The following is a 16999-nucleotide window of genomic DNA, read 5'->3' as shown; positions in this document are numbered from 1 at the left end:
AAAGGTGCTTAGGACAACAAACACACTCGTTTCCTGTTAATCTGTTTCTCCTTCCTTTCTTCTGCTTTTTTCTTGATTTCTCTCACATTCCTTTTTCCCCTCTCCTCCCCTCCCCTCCCTTCTCTCCCACTCCCTCCCACCCCTTCTCTTTCCCTTTCCACCTGCCCCACTCTCTTTGTCCCCAGCCCACACCCCAGCCCCACATGGCCCCTGGTGGGCCTAGGCAGCCCCCACATCTTGGCAAGGATTCAACTGCAGAACAGCACAGGACCCAGGACAAAGACTCACATTCTTTTACAAAACATTTCACAGTACATTTACTGGTATATGATGGAGAATCGTAATCATTAAAACGAAGCAATGCATGACCTAATGGCTTCTGCCAGGCTTCACTTGGGAATTAGGCTCCACTGTCGTGTCCGTCCGCGGCCATTCCAGGGGTTGCAGCTGGCTGTCCATGCCGGACGGCGAGGCCTGATCTGGCCTCCTGAACATCCTGTCCTGACGGAGAGTCTTGAAGCCATCAGCATAAAACCCAGCACACCCTCTGTTGCCTGATAGAAACTCCTTTAGTTAAGTTTTAATTAAGAGACCACTCCACACCATAACCAAAAGCCTGGGACACACACAGCCCTCCTCTATTTGGAGGTCTGTAATCATCGACATTGAAATGAACACTGCTTTCAGTCAAGTAGAAGGAGAGAGGATAGGGTAATACAGTGCACTGGCTCCCTACACATGGTATTAAATAGTTAGGAAAAGCTAGTGCTATTTCTAAGTGCTGTGTTTTAAATGGTTTAGTGGAGGCCCCTTCTGCTCAGAAATCTGTCATCATGCCTTCCCTTCCATCACAATCAAAGTCTTTTGCGGGTTAAGAATTGCCAACACTCAGGGGTTCTTTCTGCCCCTGATTTAATAATTCCCATTTGTTGAACACTTGTATATGCCATATAATGTAGCAGGTACTTTGTACTGATTATAATCTTCACAGTAACAGTGAAGGTGAATACTTTTTCCTCTTATTAAAAAGAGCAGGGGATTGAGGGTTGGGGAAATTAGGAGATCTTGAAATCATACCATTAGCAAGGAGTAGAGCTGAGATTTTAAGCCAGGCCTGCATGACTTCAAAACCTAAACCCTTTTCATTTTGCTCTGATTTCATCTCCAAAAACACACCAGAGCCCTGCATAAATATGGCTTGATTAGGAGGTCCTTGAGAGTGCTGTCAGTGTCCCTTCTGTTTCTCTCCCTGGTCACTGGCTCAGCCTTGGGGCTCAGTCAATACTGGTGAAAGGAAGATATTAAAAAAGGCTTTTGGGGGTCACGCCATGCTCAGATACCATGCACTGCAGTGTTCATTTGCATGAAAGAGTGTACTTTTTGAACATAATCCTGCAAGACAAACCTGAAAAAGCCCTGCCAAAAGCCAACACCTCCTTCACACTTTGTAAAAGACTCCAGAAGGAAGAGATTTAGGTGGCAGCTGGGATAAAATGCTTTTCCTGCTTAAGATGATTGCAAGAGGTAGGGAAACCAAGTAGCAGTTGGGAGACCTCTGCTCTGGTGCTAGGCAAGGCCCTGACCCTCCCAGAACCTCAATCTCATCATGTATAGAATGAAGGGATCTGGCTAGATGATCTGTGCATTCCCTTCAAGCCCCAGAACTATTTGTTCTATAACATCACCCCCCACTTCCCCAACTTGACACTGCAGGAGAGTCCTGGAAGGCCTCTCAGGAGGAGGGCTGGAGAGACAACTGTCATGAATTAGGATCTTTCCCACTCCAGAGACTCCGCAAACCTGGAGTAAGCTAGAGACTCATACAGAATATTTCAACTGACGTGAGGGCCAGGACTCGGGATAGGTGAGAGACATATTTAGGGTGCAAAATTTAAGGGAGCACTCTCAAGGTCATGCGAGTGTAGGGTTGGCACCTGACAGTGAGCACCTCCTTAAATTTTGCTCACCAGGTTCACTCTAGGTCCAGCCGGGCTTGGCATAACCTGTGGTCATGAAGTTAGTAACACTTCAGCAAAACTCTATTCAGCTCCCTCACTTGCGTCACATACTTGTCTCACTGTTTTCCTTCACCTCTCATCCCAGTCGTTGGTGTCCTCTTCTCGTGAGTCTGATCTTTAGAGGCAATGTCAAAACTGGGTATGTCGCTCACACACATACGGGGCCATAGCCCATGGATTCCGCATCTCTGATGTCAAACCATGAAGTCAATTTGCTAGACAGGAAGATCTAAGGAGCAGAGAGTGCACCTTCTTTTGCTCACCCTGCCCAATATTAAGTCCAATGCTTGCATATAATTAGTGCTCACTAAATAACTGGCATGAGTGAAATGTGTTATCTGGCTTCCGATCACTTCTTCCCTCTTGCATTGCTAACACCCTGGTCCAAGCCACCATCAACTCTGGCCTGGATTGTCGCACCACTCTTCTAACTACGCTCCATGCTACCATGCTTGTCTCCATCTCTGAAGATTACCCTCAATGGAATGGCCGGAGTAATCTTGTTAAAATATAAGTCAGATGATGACACCCTCCTGCTCAAAATCCCTTAGCGGCCACTGCAGTAGACTGAATTATTTATGTATCCCAGCAAAATACATTTTAATATTAATCAGTGCCCCCGTGGGTGTGAACACAGTGTAAATAGGACCTTCTGAAGATGTTATTTTTAGTTAAAGTGTGGCCCAACTGAATCAGGGTGTTTTTTTAAAATGCAATTTTATTGAGATATAGTTGCATACCATACAATCAGGGTGGGTTTTAATCCATATTCTACGGGGCTTTTAAAGAGAAGTCAGAGAAGACCAACCAGGAAGAAGTCAGAAGTCAGCAGAAATCAGACATGCAGACACAAGAAGCAAGAAATCACCATGTGATGGGGAGGCAGAGAAGCAAGCCAAGGGACCCCAAGTATCGTGGTCAACCAGCACCAGAAGGCTGCAGACTTCTGGGAGAAAGCATAGTTTTGCTGACACCTTGATTCTGGACTTCTAGTCACACTCCCCTCGTGCTGTTCCTCAAATATGTGAGGCTCAAGTCCCCCTCGGGCCTTTGCACTGGCTGTCCCCTCCAGCTGAGCTACTTACCCCCAGACATCCACAAAGCATGCTTTGCTCCCCCACCCTTTCATTGATGCCTCCCCTGACCAGTCTGCTTAAAATGCAACCACCCCCTCCTCGTATCACAGCCCTCTTCCTTCAGCATTTTTGTTCCCTGACACTTTACACTTATCATCTTCCAACATGTGATAGGGTGTATTTATTTACTATTATATGTATTTTAATCATCTGTTTCTCCTGTTTCAACTAAAATATGAGCTCCACGATGGCAGAGATTTTCACGTTATATTTATTCTATCAGTGCCTGACATCCTGCTTAAATTAGGTGCTTGAGAAATACCTGTTGGATGTTAAACAAACACAAATTGAAGGAATGAATGAATACCAAAGCCAGTCTTTCAACTCAGATACCAAGGCATTAAATCCATCCACTAGAGCAGAGGTTGGCAAACTTTATCTGTATAGGGCCACATAGTTAATATTTTAGGTTTTGTGAGCCGTAGGGTCTCTGTTGTGACTACTCAACTCTGCTTTTGTAGCACAAAAAGAGCACCAGGCAATACATAAACTAATTAGCATCTCTATGTTCCAATAAAACTTTATTTACAAAATTGCAGTTGGCCTTCAGGCTGCAGTTTTCTGACCCCAACACTAGAATGTAAACTCTAGAAGGCCAGGCACTGGGTCTGGGTTTTCACTCTGTTGAATCCCAGCATATAGCACAGTACCTAGCACAGCATTGCAACTCAATAAATATTTTGGATGAATGAAATGTAGTTCCACTTTTCACTGTCTATCACAATACTGTCTGATAGAAATGAGTATGATCGAGGAACTGAATTTCAATTTTTATATCATTTTAATCAATTTACCCTTTACTTTACATAGCCATGCATGGCTAGCAGCTACTATTCTGGACAGAATAGCTCTAGCACAATCATCCTTTTGTTTCACGATCAAATTCTAGTGCCTCCACCTCCAGGAAGCCTTCAATGACTGCTAAGGCTCACAGTCACTGTCCTTTTCTTTGTGATCCTACAATATCCATTTCATTCAGTCTCTGTTTTGACTACAACTATAATAATAGCAGATGTTCATTGAACTCTATGTGTGGGCATTATGCGAAGTTACTTAACATTCTTTACCTAGCTCAACCTTAATAACAACCCTCTGAGGATTGTTTTAGTGATATGATTACCTCTGTTTTACTACTGAGAAAAACAGAGGTGCAGTAAGGGTAAGCAAAGTCTCACTCTAAGGTTGTGCAGGTCCTAAATGGAGGGGCTGGGATTTGAATCCTGGTCCACCTGAATCTAGAGCCCAAGCATGGGTGCTTGTGCTGGTTCCAGCCCCCTGTGTGTGCGTATAAGCCAAAGGTGCTTTTTGAAACCAGGAAGCATTCATCTTCTTTCTACATCCTTCAAAGCCAGAGTTGGGAATACCACTGGCTTCCAATACAGATTTACAGTACATGGAATTTCAGAGCAAGAGAGTATTTAAAGAAAATCTAGAGTAAACTCCCTTGCATTGTAAATGGAGAAACTGAGGCCCAGAAAGACAAAGCGACCTGTCAAAGTTCACACCATAAGTAAATTGCAAAGCTAGGAGTGAAGCCCACAGAATTTGTCTCCAAATCTAGTTATTTCATCTTTCATTCATTTATCTCATTTTCCAGTATTAAATATCAAGAGCCTACTGGGTTTGCAGATAAAGCCGTGAATAATACAGACACAATCAAACCTAGATTCCACCACTTTATACATGCATGACTTTGGGAAAATCCATTAACCTTTCTGTGATTTAGTTTCCTCATCTGTGAAATGGTGATAATAATGTGGTATTTAATTAATTCTAAGACACACAGCTTTTCACATTTTAACATCCCTGAAATCAAGACACATCTTATAATGATTACTATCCGCTTCTGAATGGCTGCATTTTTTTCTTAGTGGTACATAAAATAATGGTATATCTTGTCAGCAACTGTGGCTTGGTTTGTTAAAATGTGACTGAATATACCTCATAGGGTTATTGAGAGGATTAAATGAAACAATACATGTGAAATGCTTAGAAGAGTGCCTGTTAAATAGTGCCACGTAGTAAATGCTAGTATTATGAATTAGTATAAAGGAAAAACAGAGGGCAATAACGGATCTTTATAAAACATGGAGCATAATCTAGTCTAGAAGATCTATGAAACCTCCCCGAGGAAGTGACATTTCACCTGAAACATGAAAGAGAAGAGGAGTTAGGCAAATGAAGACTGGCGTTTATAAGAAGTGGGGGTGGGTGGAGAACAGACCATTCCGTGCACAGGGGGCAGCACCTGCAAAGCCTGCTGGAGAGAACATGACCCATGGTTAACAAGCGTGGGACACTTCACAACAAGAGTTTTGTACACTACTAAGACCCAAACTCTAACCTATACTTTTACCATCATCTTCCTTTCCCATATAGATAATTCATTAATCGGAAAGTATTAAAAATATAATCAGAAGCTTCCTGAAACAATTTTTATAGGAAAACAGTAGGACATATACTGCTTTTAGAAACTCAATATATTTTTTTTTCTTTTAAACCCACTTGTTGAATATAAATAAACTGTCTCTAATTTAAATGACAGTAGATTATATTTATGATAATAAACTCTAGTCTTGAAAGCTGACAGCGCCTACTTTTTGGTATCTACCCCAGAGATGATCTGAGATATAAGAGTTCAGATCTCTCACAACCTCCTTCTTTGAAGTTTAGAAGAAAAATCACTTTGGACTTTCAGTGGGATTGGCAAGGTCCCAACAAGGAAAAGTTTTCAGTCTCTTTTGTAACCCATTCTAACATGCCTGCCCGCCCCAGTTTTTGAACAGTTAGTACTGCTGCATGCTACTGTGGGCTCTCTGAAATATTATGACCTCATCTTTGACACAGATTGTCCTATTTTTTAAAAGGACCTCAACCCTCTTCCACGAAAGAACATTCTACAACACATTTAACCCAAACATAGCAACTCCCCAAGACAGGGATGTAAAACGGTTTCTCCACAACCGTTCCACAACTCATAAGCACTGTCACAATTCCACCTCTTGGGTCTGCATTTTTGTTTTGTCCCCAATCCAGTTGGATCCTTTCATATTTTCAAGTCAACTTATTCTGAGAATTCTTTGTCCAAAAGATTCACGCCTGCCTGAGAATTCTCTGCAACTGTCCATCAAAGGAAGAATACCTCTCTCTTCTCAATGCTAAGTGAACTCTCTCTCACACTCTGGCTCGACAAAACAGTGTCCTGCCATTCAGTGTGGGTCCAAATCCCAGCTGTGATACTTAGTAAACACATGACCTTGGCAATGTCAATCAAACACTTTAAGGTACAGCTTCTTCTATGCAAAATGGGGCAATAACAACCACAGACAAGTGCTGTTGTGAAGGTCAAGACGGTTCCATAAAGCCTCAGCATGGTGCTTGGTAAACAGTATGAGAATAATAAATTGTAGATGCTGCTATTGTTATTCCTGTATTCAAGCTGTTCCTGATATCTCACCAAAACTCCACCACATCTCTTTTAAATGGAAGCTCTAGTCACTGTTTATTCATCACCACCTGCTCTACAGAGAGAACAAAGGTACATCCAATGGATCAACCTGATGGGAGAAATGGGCTTTCTGACAGATTCATTTCATGAAATTTTAGCAGAAAAAATCTTGGTTTGTCATTGTGTTTCCGATGCTTTGGTTGGAAATTGTTTTAAAAGGTTTGATTCCATTGTTTTATATGTCTAAATGAATAGTATGAGGTTCATCAATTGACAATTCATTAAGGGGAGTCATGCTTGATTAAGTTTCCAGTCAGGACCAGGGAATGGGAAGGTAGGGGACGTTATGGATTCCGACCATCAGCCTGACCCAGTTTCCCAGTTGAAGTCCGTGGAAGTTGCAGCAAAGTTGGGTATGGGCTAAACCTGAAGAGATAAAGGATAGGGTTTGCTTTCTTTAGGTTCAATAAAGATTAGTTAGTGGTGCCAGTTCAGGGGAGGAGACAACTTTCAGAAGAGAATTAGCTGTCCAGATAAAAGCCTTTAGTATCTTTTACCTCTGGGAGCAATCCCTGTGCCGATGCTGGAGCCCCAGCCAACACCCGGCACAATGACCAAGCCTGCCCGCTTCAGCACCTGGAACCTGCTTCTCATGCATGCATGCATTCATTCAAACAATGAAATACATATTGATGCAGAAACTCTTTCAGTCCTTGACATACAGCAATAAACAAGGTAAGTCCTTGTCTTTATAAATCTCATATTCTCATATACAAATCTCTCCTCTCTGATCTGCCTGAAAAGTGGCTCTCAATAGATAGACCTCAGTTTATTTGAATGCACATCTTACCTACAAACTGCCCCACTTGAACCCTACGTATCTGCAACACTCCCTACAAACCTCTCATATTACAACATTCTACAAGCCAAGGACGTCCTCCATCCTGTGCATTCTTGGACTTTGGAGCTTCATAAAGTTCTTGTGTCCTTTTAAACTTTAGTAACACAGAGCTCAGCAAACAATAGAAACAGTCTATAAACATTAGAAATATTTAGTATGAGACAGTATATGCATAACTGCACATACTGTATTCTCATTTCATATCCTATTCTAAATGAAAAGTGGCTGCTAAAGACATGAAAATAAACAGAATGTGATGGCGAACATGCCTGAAGTTCATGTCAATTGTGAAAAGAAAATTCAATCTGCTTTAAATGCCATTTACAAATTGCTTCAATCATACTTAATGCTCTGAGTTATCAGTGCTTAAAAGGCCACAGAAACATGAATTTTGAGTTGAAAAATATCTTAGGAAATATTTAGGGTTGTAATTTGTATCTTGCCACTAATTCACTGAGTGACACTGGCCAACTTTCATAGCCTCAGTGGTTCTCAGTCTCTGCTTATAGACCAGACTTGATGATCCTAGAGACCTCTCTAGCTCTAAAATTACATTTTTCCTCATACTCTTGTTGAAGAGAGGAATCCGAAGTTCACAGTATGTGACACATCCAAGGTTGAATGGGAAATTCACAAGAGTGACAACTTGTGGCTCTTTTCATTGTACCAGTTCAAAAGCCACACAGGACCAAATGTAAGACAAGTATCTAGGAATGTCTAACATACTGTAAGTTTCTCCATCAGGTGATCAGCAACTAGAGGGGAGGAAATATATCTTATTTTCTTCTTACACAATCTAACACAGCTGGATGATACTGGTTTAAAAGTGAAATAGTTATTAAATTAATATGTGAACACATAAATGACTAAATGATTCATTACAAAAATGACATCAGACACTACATAGTGAGTGTCCACCATATATTAAACACTGTACTAAGTGTATTTTAAATTTTATTCTTCATTTCATTCTCACAACAGCCCTGAAAAATAGGAATCGTTACCCTCATTTTTGCATATATAAAATATTGAGGCTTGAATATGCTAAATGATTTGTCCAAAGTCCCACATCAGTACATGGAGAAGCAAGGACTTGCACCTAGTTCTTCCTGATTCCAGAGGGTATTCTACTTTTACTCTGGCTCACCCAATGCTTAATTAATTCATGCTGACTGAAAATAAATAGATGGAATAGTGAAATAGTGATTGCATACATTAGTGTTCTGCTGTCACATGCCCCATGTGGATTGGGCCATATTGCGAAACGTTTCCTGTACAGACTTAGCACAATACTACATATAGTAGGACTTCAGGGAAGCTGTTTCACAATAAGACATTATCTATGAGGAGACTCAAGTCCTAATTACTTGAATTGTTTGGTGCTGCATTTTATGGAATTATAGCAGGTAGTCCTTGAGCGTTCACTTTCTGTCCTCAAAGAGGTGAAGAGTAATGGTAGCCTATTCTGGAAAGAGCATAATGTGACTCTCTGATGACATTTTCAGGCCTTACCTAAGTCCTTCTCTGCCTTGGTCCTTGATTGATTTGTTCTCATCCCATTCAGTGGTGTGCTATTTAACAACTGGCTTTCTAAAGAAAATAAGCCCTGATTTGTAGCATTTGGCCATTTCATTCGTGAATCATAGCCAATTTTCAAGTTACCAATGTGACATCACTGAATACAAAGTTGGGAAGAGATGCTAACGATCAATTCTTGTGAATCCATATGAGCAGTGGCCAGCACACCACAGATCCCATTTCCTCGTCATCCCTGTGGTTGGTACCAGTGTTGAAGCTCATGGAAAAACACACCTGAGCTAGGCTGTGAAACACAGCCAGGAATATTCGGCCAGGTTCACCCATGCATCAGGGCACTTATATATCTTCACAGTGTCGTCTCCCCCACTTTGGTCCTCCTTCCCTATCACTTGGATGGAATGATCCTTATAATTGGCACATTCCAAAAAAGCCTTAAGGCATGACGATCAATGCTTTGACTCTAAGCCTCCGACCAACCCTACCGGCCACCCACCCACAAAAGGAGGGACTTCTTTAAGGGAAGTTAAGTCACTTGACAGATCTAAGACCTGAATGTGTACAGAGGTTTGAGGGTTTGGTTTTTCCCTAACTTCCCTCAAATTCTAATTCCTATTAGAATGCCAAGTGGGGAGGCCTATTTGTTCCATCAGGTCATGAGATGCTTCCATAAACAGCCAGATAGATGCAGAGGGCAGTTTTTGTTTCTGTGGCTGACATAGGTTTGGTGGTTCTCAGAGTCTTCAGATGCCCATCTTCCTCTGAGCAATCTTCATGTCACCTTTCTAAACTCATTCCTGCCACTGAGCCAGCTCTCTGTTTCCACCTCATATCCAGCATGTGCCCTGGATGCCAGCCCAACCCCGCTGCTCTCTAGTCCCTGGAATTATTCTAAACTTTCTAATCTCCTATCTTTTTTTTTTTTTTTAATTGTACAGATCTCCCTACCTAAACACTCTTCTATCTCAGATTACCTACTGATTCCATGAGGCTCAGCCAAAAAGTCAGCTCCTCAATGATATATCTCTTGAAATCCCTCTCTAGAATACCTTCCTCCCTGTTCTCCAGGCATAAGGTGCTTTTTTTTTCTTTATTAGAGAAGCTGTAGTTTTATAGAACAATTATGCATAAAATACAGGATTCTCATATACCTTATTATTAACACCTTATGTTAGTACGGAATATTTGCTACAATAGGTGACAGCATATTTATTTAATCATACTATTAACTATAGTTCATGGTTTAACTTAGGATTCACTGTTTGTGTAGTGCAGTTCCGTGGAATTTTTAATTTTTTTTTTAATTCTGTTACCATATATACAACCTACTATTTCCCCTTTTAACCATAGTCAGATATATTTCTCAGTGCTGTTAATTATGTTCACAATGTTGTACTACATCAACAGCCATCACCAACACATTTCTATCATTTCACTTGGGAATCCTGTACATTTTAAGCCTTCACTTCCCATTCCCTATACCCATCCCATACCTTGGTTAACCTATATTCTAGTTTATGACTCTATGACTTTATTTTAATTATTTCATATCAATGAGATCATACAATACTTTTCCTTTTGTGTCTGGCTTATTCCATTCAACATGATGTCTTCAAGGTTCATCTATGTTGTCACATGTATCAGTACTTCATTCCTTTTTATAGCTGAATAATTTTCCATGTATGTATATACCACATTTTGTTTATCCATTCATCAGTTGATGGACACTTGGGTTGCTTCTATCTTTTGGCAAACATGAATAATGCCACTATGAACATCAGTGTTCAAGTATTTGTTTGAGTCTCTGCTTTCAATTCTTTGAGGTATATACCTAATAATGAGATTGCTGGGTCATATGGTAATTCCATACTTAAGTTTCTGAGTGTTCTAGTTTGCTAATGCTGCCAGAATGCAAAACACCAGAAACGGGTTGGCTTTTATAAAAGGGGGGTTATTTGGTTACACAGTTACAGTCTTAAGGCCATAGAGTTGTCCAAGGTAACGTATCAACAATCGAGTACCTTCACTGGAGGATGGCCAATGGTGTCCAGAAAACTTCTCTTAGCTGGGAAGGCACGTGGCTGGCGTCTGCTCCAGAGTTCTGGTCTCAAAATGGCTTTCTTCCAGGATGTTCCTCTCTAGGCTGCAGCTTCTCTCCAAAATGTCACTCTCAGTTGCTCTTGGGGCGTTTGTCCTCTCTTAGCTTCTCCAGAGCGAAAGTCTGCTTTCAAAGGCCATCTCCTAAATGTGTCTGTAAACTGTAGCTCCTCTTTCAGCTCCTGTGCATTCTTCAATGTGTCCCTCTTGGCTGCAGCAAGCTCGCTCCTTCTGTCTGAGCTTATATAGTGCTCCAGGGAACTAATCAAGGCCCACACTGAATGGGTGGGGCCACACCTCCATGGAAACTATCCAATCAGAGTCATCACCCATAGTTGGGAGGGTCACATCTCCATGGAAACACTCAACAAATTACAATCTAATCAACACTAATGTGTCTGCCCACACAAGATTATATCAAAGATAATGGCGTTTGGGGGGACATAATATATTCAAACCGGCACACTGAGGAACTGCCCAACTGTCTTCCACAGTGGCTGCAACCATTTTACATTCCCACCAGCAATGAATGAGTATTTCTGTTTCTCTGCATCCTCTTCAACACTTGTACTTTTCTGTGTGTGTGTGTTTTTTTTTAAAGCAGTCATTCTAACTGGTGTGAAATGGTATTTCATTTTGGTTTTGTTTGCATTTCCCTCATGGCTAATGATGTTGAGCATCTTTTCATGTGCTTCCTGGCCATTTGTTTATTTTCTTTGGAGATTTGTGCATTTTGCCCATTTTAAATTTGGTTGTCTGTATTTTTGCCATTATGTTGAAGGATTTCTTTAAACATTCTGGATAGTAAACCTTTATTAGATATGTGGTTTCCAAATATTTTCAACTGTTGTGTAGGTTGTAGTTTTACTTTCATGATAAAGTCCTTTGAGGCACAAAAGTTTTTCATTTTGATGAGGTCCCATTTATCTGTTTTTTTTTTTTTTTTCTTTTTCATTTGTGCCTTGGGAGTAAAGTCTAAGAAACCATTGCCAAACACAAGGTCCTGAAGCTGCCTCCCTGCATTTGTTTCCATGAGTGTGATAGTCCTGGCTCTTATAAGAAGACAGTTCTGGTCATGAAAATAATTAAACACCATTATCGAGTGGGATTTATCCCTGGTATGCAACAGTGGTTCAACATAGAAAAATCAATTAGTGTAATACACTGCATTAATACAATGAAGGAAAAAAAAAACCACGAAGTATTTCAATTGATGCAGATAAGGCATTTGACAAAATCTACCACCCCTTCTTGTTAAAAATACTTAGAACACTAGGAATAGAAGAAAACTTCCTCAACATGATAAAGGATATTTGAGAAACCCACGGCTAATATCCTACTTAATGGTGAAAGATGGAAAGCTTTACCTCTAAGATCAGGAACAAGACAAGGAAGTGCCTTTTCCCAAATGTTATTCAGCATCGGACTGGAAGTTCCAGCTAGAGCAATTAGGTAAGAAAAAGAAATAAAAAGCATCCAAATTGGAGAGGAAGAAGCACAACTTTCCCTATTTGCAGATGACATGATCCTATACACAGGAAATCCTGAAAAACCCACAACAAAGCTCCTAGAGCTAATCAATGAAGTCTGCAAAGTGGCAGGGTACAAGACAAACACTCAAAAATCAGTTGGGTTTCTATACACAAGCAATTAATAATCAGAAAAAATAATTCCATTTATAATAACAACTAAAAGAATCAAATATCTAATAACAAATCTAACCAAGGATGTAAAAGACTTATATTTAGAAAACTACTAAACACTGCTAAAGGAAATCAAAGAAGACCTAAATAAGTGGAAGGACATTCTGTGTTCATGGATTGGAAAACTAAGTATTTTTTAAGATATCAATCCTGCCCAAAGTGATTTATAGATTCAATGCAATCTCAATCAAAATTCCAACAATGTTCTTTGCGGAAATGGAAAAGCCAACCAGCAAATTTATGTGGAAGGGAAAGGGGCCCATAATAGCCAAAGTCATTTTGAAAAAGAAGAACAAAGTCAGAGGACTCACATTTCCCAATCTTAAAACTTATTACAAGTCCATAGTAATAAAAACAGTATGGCATTAGCACAAGGACAAACATATAGGCCAATAGAATCTAACTGAGAGCTCAGAAATCAACCCTCACATTTATGGCCAAATGATTTTTGACAAGAGGGCAAAGACCACTCAATTGGGGAAGAACAGTCTCTTCAACAAATGGTGCTGGGAAAAACTGGATCTCCTTTTGCAAAAAAAATAAGGATGACCTCTACCTCACACCACATAAAAATCAACTCACAATGGATCAAAGACCTAAATATAAGAGGCACTTAATTTTTAATCTGTACCACATTGTGCTTTTATAATAGCTATTTATGAGCAGATTCTTTTACTCTCAAGATAATGTGAAGTTCATGAAGGTAGGAACATTTTCCAATTTGGCTGTGATTTCCCATAGCACTTAACATAGAGACTTATGAGTTGTGGAATTCAGAAAATCTTGCTGGAATTGAATCAAAGAAATTGAAGTAAATTCTACAAAGTGGGTCTGACACAAGCCGCACGAAAATATATCCAGCAATAGCATGTTTCCATTTCCGTTTCTTACCTGTAGATAAGTCTCATCCATTTATATACTGAACGACTCATAAAAGTAAGGGGCTTTGCTGGGCATAAATATGGGAAGGATACAGGGATAAATAAGAATACCATCTTTGGCTTCAGGAGATTACAGTTTAGCAGAGAGACACATTTCCAAAGAATAACCCAAGTTAATCCAGTTTTTAGTCCACAAATAATTCTCAAGATACTGTGGAAGAAGTCATCCATTCTACCTAGAGGGGATGAGAGGTGGTTAAGCGTAAGTGGGTAAGGATTTTGGAAGGCAGATCATTAAAGAGTGGAAGGCACTTCAGGAAGAGAGAGGAGCCTGGACTCAGACAGTGAGACTTTGTGTTTAGGGGAAAACTGTGAGTATGAGCAGAGTGAAGAATGCAAAGAGGATGTTCTTAGGATGTGGATGAAATGCAGGATGAGACCAGATAATCTTAGAGGTCAGATGACTGGCTTGGTGGCCCAATTTATCTAGAGTTGGAGAATATTTAATCTGAGCTCATGTGCAAGTGGTCACAGCGGAAGAACTAAAATTTCTGTAAAAAACTGTTTTTCAAAGAGAGTGGGGAGAGAAGATTCCTTCTTTTCTTCCTCCCTTCTTTATCCTCTGTGCATTAATTATATGTCAGAGACTATGCTAAATTCTAGAGATACAGAGATGAGCAAACCATAGGTTTGCCCCCCCTTCTCCTGCCCCCCAAAGGCTTATACTATGGTGATAGATCCAGAAAAGAAAAGAACAACGACTGCAGAGAAACAAGACCCATGACACACAGAAGCACAGAGGGCCCTGAGAGCACAGAAGAGGGCCCTTAATCCAGCTGGGACTAGGGGTAGGGGGATCAGGGCATGCCTCTAGGAGGAAGGATCTTTGAGTTTAATGAGAAAAAATAAGAAGGATCCCCCAATCTTCTAGTGGAAGTGGGAGAAAGACATTTCAGGGGGAGGAGACAACCCGTGAAGGGATGGAGGCATGAGACAGCCAGGTGCCTGTGGGGAGCTCCAGTGGGCTGGTGGGCTCGAGTCAGGGGTGTGTGGCAAACAGAGGCAGAAGATGAGGGGATAGAAAGGAATGTGATTCTGCCAGGACAATTAAATTTACAAATTTGGCAGGTTGGCCTTTTATTGTGAGCGAGAACATGAGAGTACTATTTGGGGGGAAGAATGTTTAGAACCTTGCTGCGCCAAGTGTAGTCCTTGGGCCAGAAGCATCAGCAGTGGCTGGCAGCAGGTTACAAATACAGGACCTACCTCAGGTCCCACTGGGGACCTACTGAGGCTTGGGAAGTACTGATGTAGAGTACAGGCTCCTGGGCTCAAATCCTGGGTACGCCACCTCCTGGTTGTGTGACCTTGGTCCTGTCACTTTTCTTCTCTGTGCATCAAAATCATCAAGTATAATATTAAGGAGGGGGACCCAGTGGATTCTAGTGACATTCCCAGGTCTAAGGTATGTGGGGTGTGTGTGTGTGTGTGTGTGTGTGTGTGTCTGTCTGTCTGTCTGTCTGTCTGTTTAATTCTAGGTGACATTGGTGGAAGAAGTGATCATCTTCAAAACTAACACATGCCTGCTCCTTGGATGACTCACTATTTGGAACTATACACCCAGGATGGCAGCCAATGGAGAAGAACATAACCTCAGAGTCCAGATCCAGAGAAACATGGCTGTTGAGTAGAGGACAATGAATGTGTGTGTATGTGTATATGTATGTGTATGTGTATATGTATGTATGTGTGTGTCTGTGTGTTGGGGGTGAGAAAATATCTGCTCACCTGACAGTGCTTTAAATGAGTAAAGACTGATTAAGAGAAAGAAGTTTCAGCCATCTGGTCATGTGTCACCCTAGAGCTGCAATGCATTTTCCATTTTTTTCCCTAATAGGTCCATGTGAAGACTGCAAAAATGCTTCTGAGCCAGCTCCTGACTAGAGGACAAGAGAGGAAGGTGATCAGAAAGCCAAGTCCTGGTTCCACTCTGCAGAGATGCATGGGTCAGCCTGGGTCAGCCTGGCCCTTCCTCCTGAACTCTGACCCCATTGAGAAGTGGAGGATGCTCAGATAGGGGGAGCAGATCCAGGCCGCTGGGTCCCTTTGGCTCTACACAGGGGCTGGTGTCTATGACATTGGTGCAATGAGTTTGCCAGGCAAGTAGGCCAGACTCTTGTTAATGGAATCTGTATTGGTGAAAAGCAACTAATATAAATTGTAAACTCCCTGGCAGTATGGGACTGTGGGAGGAGCAGGAGACAGGGAGAAAGGCGACCTGGGTTTTAATTCCAGCTCTGCTTCTAACTTGCTTTGTGACCTTGGCAAGTTGCTTCCTCTCTCTGACTCCTGTTTCCCTATTTGTGGGTAACAATAACTACCATTTACAGAGCAACAACTATGAACAAGATATTGTCCATTTACTGAGCACTTACTATAAATAAGATAGAGTCTCATGGCTTTAAATACCATCTACATGCTGCTGACGCACAGATTTCTAACCTTCAGCTAAGATATTTTTTGAATTCAACGTATGCATCCGAATGCCCATTCTCCATCTTCACTTAGTCACTACAAACTTATTATATCCAAAAAGCACTCTTGACTCCCCTCACCCCAACCCTGACCCTCCTGCAGCCTCCCCCGTCTTACTAAAGGATGAATCTATTTGTGCTGTTCAGACGGAACAACTGGGAATCTTCTCTGATTCCTCTGTTTCTCACATCCCACATCCAATAACAAATTCTGTCAAATCTACACTCAAAATACATGGAGAATATGCTACTTTCCTACCATCTCCTCTCCTAACCACTGTGGTCCAAGCCACTACCAACTCTTAACAATATTAGAGAAATAGTGCTCTGGAATGTCCTCTAAGACTCGCCACGAAGTGGTCAGGGCAGTCCTGTTAAAATGTAGGTCAGATTATGTTTCACCTTTACTCGGTATCCTCCAGTGACTTCCATCTCACTTGGAGGAAAATGCAAAATCCTTACTGCTCTATGAGGATCCTGGAATCCCCCCACCTTCCAACCTTCTGCTTCTGATTTTACCCCCCACTCCTCCCCTCTCACTCCCAAATGGACATGCTGGCTTCCCTGCTAGTGCTGAACACATGGCACGTTCACAAGCTCCTGCCACAGAGCTCTCCCCGTCACTGTCCCCAGACTGTGGCATGGCTCCTCCATCACCTCCTTCGAGGTGCCTGCCCCAAAGCCCCCTCCTCAGAGAGACCTTCCCTGGTGACCATCTGTGTACTAACAGCGCCTCACCACTCCC

At 41.5% G+C, this 16999-nt stretch overlaps 1 protein-coding gene across 3 annotated transcripts in view; it reads right to left on the bottom strand.

Annotated features, from left to right (window-relative positions):
* ASTN2 (astrotactin 2) overlaps positions 1-16999 on the bottom strand; it is a 926574-nt gene that overhangs the window by 521982 nt on the left and 387593 nt on the right. The gene's annotated exons all lie outside the window — the stretch shown is intronic.

This window comes from Choloepus didactylus, chromosome 10 (assembly GCF_015220235.1).
Source record: "Choloepus didactylus isolate mChoDid1 chromosome 10, mChoDid1.pri, whole genome shotgun sequence".
Classification (NCBI taxonomy): domain Eukaryota; kingdom Metazoa; phylum Chordata; class Mammalia; order Pilosa; family Megalonychidae; genus Choloepus; species Choloepus didactylus.
The sequence above is the reverse complement of the archived record's forward strand: the minus strand, read 5'-3'. Positions and strand labels throughout refer to the sequence as shown.